We start from the raw sequence: 8,653 nt of genomic DNA, 5'->3' as shown, positions 1-8,653 counted from the left end.
CGTGCTACACAGACCCATTTACATCCCATGCACCAATACCTATACACCAACATTAACATTCCACACAACACATAACAGACATGGGCGGGGCACACTGCCATATTACTTCATAGGGATTCAAAAGGAAATGTGTTAATTCAATACTAGTTATTTGAATCATCACCACTTACGTAGTGTAACCCAAATAAAACATGCATGCATTTATCTCAAATGTATGCACCCCAGGGGCGATCTATTGACTCAATCGACTTCTGAATCCTATCTGATTACTTACTGCTTATCCTCATTATGTTTGATTGTTTCTGTTGTGTGTAATTTGGCTTAATGTTTCTGGAGAAGCTGTAATTATTTATCATTGTTGACTCTCAATTGAACTGGTTAACTTGCTCTACTGTCTTGCCGTTATAATGATTTTCCTAAATGTCACTGGCTAGCTCTAGGAAAAATGTTTATATCGGCAACCACATCAGAGCAAAGCTGCATGCAATTCACTTAACAGACTTTGCAATATTTCTGTATGTACAGTGTGGAGGAAAAGATACAAGTGAATTTGGGTGCACCAGAAACTAAGGCCTCTTGTATAAAATGACTCCTGTCACATGACTGAAATTCAGACTTTATTTCAAAATCCTTTCTCTCAGTACCAAACAATTACTTCATTTTTTTTTTTTTTTTAATAACAAAAAACAGCACATGTAAATATGAGTCACCGTCAATGCAAAAATACATTTGAGCAAATGTCATTTCCTCTGGAGGTCAAGATGTTTCCAGTTTAAGCCAATGGATAGAAACAAGGTTGCAGAGATATTATAAGACAGAGAGGATGAGCTAAGAACAGAGCATGTGCCCTGAGCTTAAAGAGGCTTTCAGATATAACAGACAGTATTTTCAAAAGAATAAAATAAATAATATCAATATTAAAACCTCTGTAAAAGGGCAACAATATGGGATTGAACTGTTTTAGGCAAAGCAATAGTGAGTGTATCAGGAGAGAAATATTCCCTGGCCTGCCAACAGTTTCATTTCCACATACTTTAGGGGGAAGAGGATTCAGCCAAACAGATGATCCTGCTACAACATTTTCTTTGAAACCAGATTGAACTCCACTACAAACTGTGAAGACAAGGGATTTGTTGTGCCATACTTTTTTAAAGACACGCAATAACTGGCTATATGTACCTTTTTTTCGTCCTACGAGAATGTTCCTAGTTTTTACTGAGGGGGATGAGTTAAAAAAACAAAGAGGCGTTGTTTGAAAATATGGAGCAAACAGACAATTCAGGCACACCTATGACAATAATAAATATAAGAAATAACAATGATATTCAATTGCCTCAGTAGAGGAACAAGAGGATTGTGCATGAAGCGAGAGCCTGTATCCCAAACCATACCAAAGTATACAGTATATAGTGTTTTCAGAACTTCATAGGAACCCTATCTGGAGCTTTTCTCCATGTCTCCATGCCTATGTAATGGGCAGCTTTGTGTGATGCACTGCAGCTATGTGTTCTGTCCCCTGTCGGTGAGATGAGATGAGGTTACAAGCTCAAAAAACATGAATGCCGATGAACCTGCTGCTCTTTTGCATTGTGTTTAAAACACTTGCTTGCAGGGTCTCCGGATCATGCCTAGCTTCCACTCTGTTACACCTAGAAGAGCCCAAGCTGTTAGAGCTTCAGTGGTCTGAGATAACAGGGGATGCTATTCAAGATCATACAGAAAATATAGGCAAAGTGGGGTTTATTTTGCCACTGTCTGATTGTGCATAAAATAAGTACTTCCACAACAGAGTACATGAAAACAGGACAGTGCATGTATGTTTATTTCTTTTCACAAACTCAAAAGAAATCAAGCAAAACAAAAGCCTGTCAAGGAGTGCTTAAACAAATCTTTTCACAAGTCCTTAAACTACACCAGATGGCTATGCTGTTTACCGGTCACAAAACGTGTGTAATATAAATACGTTATACACCCTTCTTGTGCCCCATTGCTTTATTTGGCTATTCCACAGGTTGCTGTGCATTACGGGTGAGGGGTGGGCAGCTGCAGTTCGGTGATCCAAACACCGTCAGGGCACTCTTGCTGTGAAAGGCATGCTAACATTTTTCTAAAGTCAGACCGGTGACACGATCAACCAATCAAAGACCTGTATTTTTTCTGCAGCAGTCCAGTCATAAGTTAGCTGAGGCGGGACAAACAGTTCTGTTAACTGTAATTTCGGGCTGTTTTTATGCAGCTGTCCAGTCTGCTGAGTGTTGGTGTTGCTAATTGTACAGAGACTGTTCATTTATTGAGAAATCATAGTAGGCTACAATTAACATTTTAGGAGAGTATTTAGAATTAATTATTATTCTTACAAAAATTGGCATAATGAAAAAATTCCAAACTGGGCTTAATCATGATGTGCAAATGGGTGAGTAGAATTAATAACATAATGCATTTATGTGTATTGTGTATATAAAAATGCTTGGTTGATGTTTACTTTGCAGGTGAATGACCTCGTTACATTTACAAATCAGAGAGTGTGCTACCACAGTAGACTTTGTCACGGCACGACTTATGTATGAAAAAAAAAATCATTCAGAAAAAAAAAACAGTATCCAAAGCCTTTTTTTTTTAAATTTACTTCAGAAACATACAGCTATGTCGAATCAGCTGGCCTTTAAAGAAACCTATATAGTATTTTCTTGTGATACAATAATGTCTGTATTCAATAAAACAGTGGCATTATCAGTACATTAATTTGAAAACTTGGCGCTTAGCTATGGAGCCAATTGTGTATTTGAATGGTCCGTATGTACGTGTGCACGATATATTGTGTGATCTCATCTGCTGTCATATTGGTACATACTGTGGCAACACCAATGATAGCAGCTTGTCAGGGAAATGCCATTACTAATTGTGATTGTCCATCATTCTGCGTTCTCGCTTGGCTGTTGTGTGCAGTTGCTATATTGGTAGTGAATGCGCAGACGGTTTTGCGAGGCACAAACAAGATTTGCGAATTGCTCAAAAAACTGTTATATTCCAATGTCGTGCAACTGCTTTGTGCCATTTTGGAATATCTCTCATTTGGTGTCAAAGCACTACTTTTTTGTGAGGCACAAATTTAGCGAGGGGACTGCAAGAAGATCGAAGATCGGGCCCAATATGTGGAAAGAGTTGGAAATTGCTGTTCACCAAAGGTCCCCATCCAGCTTGGCGGAGCTTGAGCAATTTTGCAAAGAAGAATTGTCAAAAATTGCAGTGTCTAGATGTGCAAAGCTGGTAGAGACTTATCCAAATAGACTCATGGCTGTAATTGCAGCCAAAGGCGCCTCTGCCAAATATTGACTCAAGGGGGTGAATACTTATGCAATCAATTATTTTCTGTTTTGTATTTGTAATTAATTTAGAACAATTTGTAGATTTTATTTTTCACTTTGACATTATGGACTTTTTTGTGTTGATCAGTGGCAAAATCTCCTAATTAAATCCATTTTGAATCCATGTTGTAACACAATAAAATGTGGAAAAGTCCAAGGGGGGTGAATACTTTTGAGAGCCACTGTGTGTGTGTGTGTGTGTGTGTGTGTGTGTGTGTGTGTGTGTGTGTGTGTGTGTGTGTGTGTGTGTGTGTATATATATATATATATTATATGTGTGTGTGTGTGTGTATAATTATAAGTATCACAATATCTTCGATATGCTACAAGTCTCCTCTCAGGCCTTAGCCTCAACACAGACCCAGACCACAGGATTTCTCCTTCTGTTATCTATGGCTTTAATCAGCCTCAGGTGTTTCCCAATGATGACCTAATTACCCAGCCTAATCGGCCTATTGGGTAATGTAGTCCTGTGACAAGGGGGAACTGTTCCTGGAGCCCCTTGACTAGGACTCCGGACTACATTTTCCCCTGACACCAGTTAAAATGGAAAAATCTACACTGACATTTTAGCAGTTATGTACCTCCCATCTGTGATTGTTCCTCATACATCTCCATATATATATATATATATATATATATATCTATAATATAGGTAGATATATATATATATAGTATATATATATATAGATGTAAATAGACTATATAATAGTAGATGTAATAGACTATGTCGTATTTTCCATCTGAAGGGTTATTTGATTAGATTTTTGTTTATTACTTTTATTTTCCCTTATTTCAGGTCGTGCCTTGCAGTAATTGTTTTTTCCTGTCATTTGTCTAAAGACAGGCAGTGCTGTAAACATTCTGTGTGTCAAGCCAGTTCACAATCTTCTTGTCTCTCAACAAAACAGCAATCAGAGCTCAGATTTCAGCTAGAAGTCTCTTAACCTGCAGAGAAAATTCAATGTATTAAATCCACCTTATAGTTTAATTCGTGGTAAGTCGGCATTGTCTTTTAATTACCATTTTGCCTTTGAGCTTAAGTACTTACAACACTAATGCAGCACCCATGAGGATGTATTTATGGCTGTAATGCTATGAGATTTAGATTTACACTCTCTCTATGTCTTTCTCGCCCTGCTACATGGTACCATGGTAGATTTGCATTGTTTCCTTTGCAGCTTGCCATGCTACCATATTTAACTTATAGTTTTACGGCTACCGCCTCTCTGTTGCAAGCTCATAGGGTGGTGCTGCAGAATCTAATAATGTTTTGGAATGAAGCACCTGTCTACCTAGCTTCCTTGGTGGACTTAGAGGCATAATCAATGAAGAATGACACATTCTATCAAAACAATTTAAACATCTTGCAGACTCGTCATGTCAAAACAGAGCCTCCCTCGTGCAACACCCTGTCTGCAGCAGATTGGCAGGTAATCACATTTTTTTGCAGGTAATCTAATTTGTTATCAACAGCGCTAAGGTGAAGTAGGAGCTAAACACAACAATGTGCACTAGAAGGCAAAAAGCATTTTTATACTGGCAAACTGTGGCAAATAGGGGTTTATTCAATCAAAATGACTCATTGCCAGCATTAGGTGCCTCTGGCTTCAATGTTATTACACTCTAATTGTGTGGTAACATAGTAATTACATTATAACTCAGCCATATAATTACAAAATACACTAGCAACTACAAACAAGTTTCCCTTTGTCTTTTTTTTTCATTTAGTAATCACCAATTATTTTATTATTTTCTCCCAATTTGGCATATCCAATTTTTTTTTTAACTCACCGCTACCACCCCCATGCTGACTCAGGAGCGGTGAAGAATAAACACACGCTGACCTCCAAAGTGTGTGCCGTCAGCCGACCGCTTTTTTCACACCGCAGAGTCACTGTGCAGCCACCTCAGAGCTACAGAGTTGGAGGACAACGCAGCTCTGATCAGTTTACGTGCAAGCCCACAGGCTCCCAGCCAGACTACAGGGGTCGCTGGTGCGTGGTGTGCTGAGGACACCCTGGCTGACCTAAGGCCCCATCCCCAACCCCGGGCGGTGCTCGGCCAATTGTGCGCTGCCCCCTGAGAACTCCTGTCTACAGTCTTCAATAGAATAGCCTGGATTCAAACCAGCGACCTCCAGGCTATCCTGTACTCCATTCGTAGTGCCTTTACAGATGCACCACTCAGGAGCCCTTCCTTTTGTCTTTAATGGATTTTGGTGCATCAGTACTGACTAATGACTGTTAGTTTTACCATCCTTATTACTAATTCTCATACCATCCGTTATTGCTACAACAGGCAGTAACAGATTTCTTCTCTCCTTGGCTTCTGTCAACATTAGGAAATATCTGGCAGCAATGAAGACACAACAGAGAATTGTGGACAGTGACCATTAATGAGGCATCAAACGTTGTAATGTCAAGAGCATGTGTGTAATGTGAAAGGCGGCATTTCTGTTCTACTGGATGCGTGATGCTTGTCTAAAACAGTCAGCCAAAAATATGGGAAGTCAATATTAGCAAATAGATTTCTGCATCCACATATATGGGACTGGCTAAGGGTTTCAGATTAGTGTGTCAAGTATGTGTCACTTCAATAGAGCTGCGATGGCTCATTGTTGTTCTGGTAGCCAGCTGTTACTAGCTGAACAAGGAGGCTGCAGACCTGATTGCACACGCAGGTAAACACTGTTTTGCTATCCTTGAAATTCTTTATCACAGTCTGGCCTTGGCAATGTTTTCTATAGAAGTGACTGGCAATGATTCAAGCCAGAATTATAAATTATTAAAAAGCAGAAATCTATTACTATGCAAGGAACTGCTGGAAAGGAGCATCAATTTTATCTTTAGAGGTAGTGATTAGGTTCATAGATTAAGATGATGTCAAAATGTACAATATATTACTATGTAAAAAGCAGCTGTAAAGGAACATCCCATTTCCGGTTAATCAAACAGCACCTGCAGAGAGTTGATTACAACTGTCATTATCTACTATTCACAGATTCACAGATATTTCTCTTGGGTAAGACTAAAAATTAATAATGGAAGGTGTGACAGGAATGGCGTTGTGATGACGTCAGGCCAGATGCAGGAGAGACAGAGGCAGTACTGCAGTTGCAAAAGGCGCTGCGGTGTCGTTTATTCAAACAAATATTTAAAACACAAAAACACTTGCTCAGAGAGCGAAATAAATATTTAAACCAAAACAAAATCACAAGCAGAAAATACAACAGGTCAGGCTGGGCAGATTGCTGTCACTGTTTCTTTTTGTTTTGTTTTAAATTTCTCTCCTCTCGCTCTCCCGTACTCTCCTCTGTACACACCACCCAGAGCAGGGAGAGCTTTTATATTAGTGACCGAGGGATTAACTAGCTACCAATTATCTGATAATCCCTTTGTCACATTCTGCACAGGTTTTTTTTTTTTTTTTTTTTTTTTTTTAATGTGGATGGGGCTTCCCATCCACGCTGCAACACAAATACAAAAACAAAACATACGGCTACGCCGTCAATACATTTTTAAACAAATATAAATAAACAACAACACGTCCCTCGCCATCATATTTACATAACAATAATAATAATAATAATAGCAATAACAAAAACATATAAACAAGCAGGGCCCTTTTCAATAACGCGCAGTGCTCTCTCCTGCTGCCCTGCTGGAGAAGGGTTCAAAGTTTCTGCTTAAAAAGGCAAGAAACATAATCAAAGAAACCAAAATAATACCTATTCTTGAGTGTAATAAAAACAGTTATGTAGCACAAGCTAACTCAGATTTTATTGCATTTTCATTGGAAAGTGTCACCAGGAGCCCCCTGAATAAAGGTGAATCAATCAGGGCACCTAAAGACGCCTTATTGTATTCCTTATATCTCAGTTGACTTGCTTATTTATTCGAATGAATATTTAAAAACTTTTTGACAAGAAAAACATACAGAGACATCTCCCAGTGGCAGCAGTACTATATTGTATGCAAACAGATGAGTGACTCATTTTTTACTGTCGAAGTTTTAAACTATTTAACCTAATATAAACTCCAGTGATTTAACTACTCTCATATCTCCACACAGCCCTTTATTATTTATCAAGGCTGTTTGCTGCAGGATGCCATTTCAATAAGTTTTTCTGTGATTAATCAAAGCATTTGAGAGTAATAATAGGACATCCAGAATCCAGACATTAAAATGAAGCTCTATTATAATGGGACAAAAGCAACTGCTTCAGTAAATGCAATCATGTTTTTTAAACTAGTTGAAGGTGAAAGTGCTGAGTTGATTATACCTAGCATTTGCTTTGCTAGATTTAATTTGAAGGTAACATGCCATTAGTCAGTAATTGAAGTGCTTGTTTTCATTTCCCCATTTAACTCTTGTGTTACGTGCAACAGAACCTCATACGACTCTGCATAGTTCTCTATGTATAATGAGTGCATAGAAAAGTAGGGCACGGGTGGGGTCCTATTAGTCTCCTAGCAGAGTTCATACTCCAACAGGAATTGAGACAATAGCGCCACAGTACATCCAAAATTCACATTTTTATAAAATGATTTCCATTGACACCGCTGTTGTCATCTTTGCATCGTGTCTGAATAAGTAGCTTCAGTGACGAATGTTGCTGACGCACCTTCAGCGTCTTGTATTGTGACTCTATCCTCTCGTGGCACCAGTCAGGGGAATGAACTTAACCTCAGATCTGTAGAGACCGATTACCTGTAACATAGGAACTAAGAACATTGTGGAAAGACTAGAGTCAAAGAGATAATAAAGTCTGAAAAGCAACAACAAAACAAACTGAGGCATAATGTTGTTATGCTACCTAATCTTGGCCATTGCACCTTTAAAATAACTGATCAGTTGTTTCTGCACCAATAGCAAATTTATTTTGATTTTATCATGGGGTGAAAAACTGTAAAAATGGATTTACCTGCCTTCTAAGTTCCGTATACTTTGACTTTGAATGTTTGTGGGTTATATGGAATGTGGAAATCATAAGTGCAAAAAAAAAAAAAGTATTTTCATGTAATATGTTCCAACCTAATTCAAGATGCAAGCTGTACAATCATATTGTTTGCTTCTGTATCTTGAACAACAGAAAAGACTTTGCAGTGATCACCCCTTATCTGTGTCTCTTGATCTTCCAGTGGGAATTCATTGCAGCACACACTCACTGAAGCTTAAAATTTAGGCAAAAATAAAAGCAACTGTGTATCAGTGATAAACCAATATAAATGCAATCTGTTATCATGAAATATTTACTTAGGGTTGTACAAAGTTCTGAAACATGA

The sequence above is a fragment of the Polyodon spathula genome, chromosome 18, assembly GCF_017654505.1.
Source record: "Polyodon spathula isolate WHYD16114869_AA chromosome 18, ASM1765450v1, whole genome shotgun sequence".
Classification (NCBI taxonomy): Eukaryota; Metazoa; Chordata; class Actinopteri; order Acipenseriformes; family Polyodontidae; genus Polyodon; species Polyodon spathula.
The sequence above is the reverse complement of the archived record's forward strand: the minus strand, read 5'-3'. Positions refer to the sequence as shown.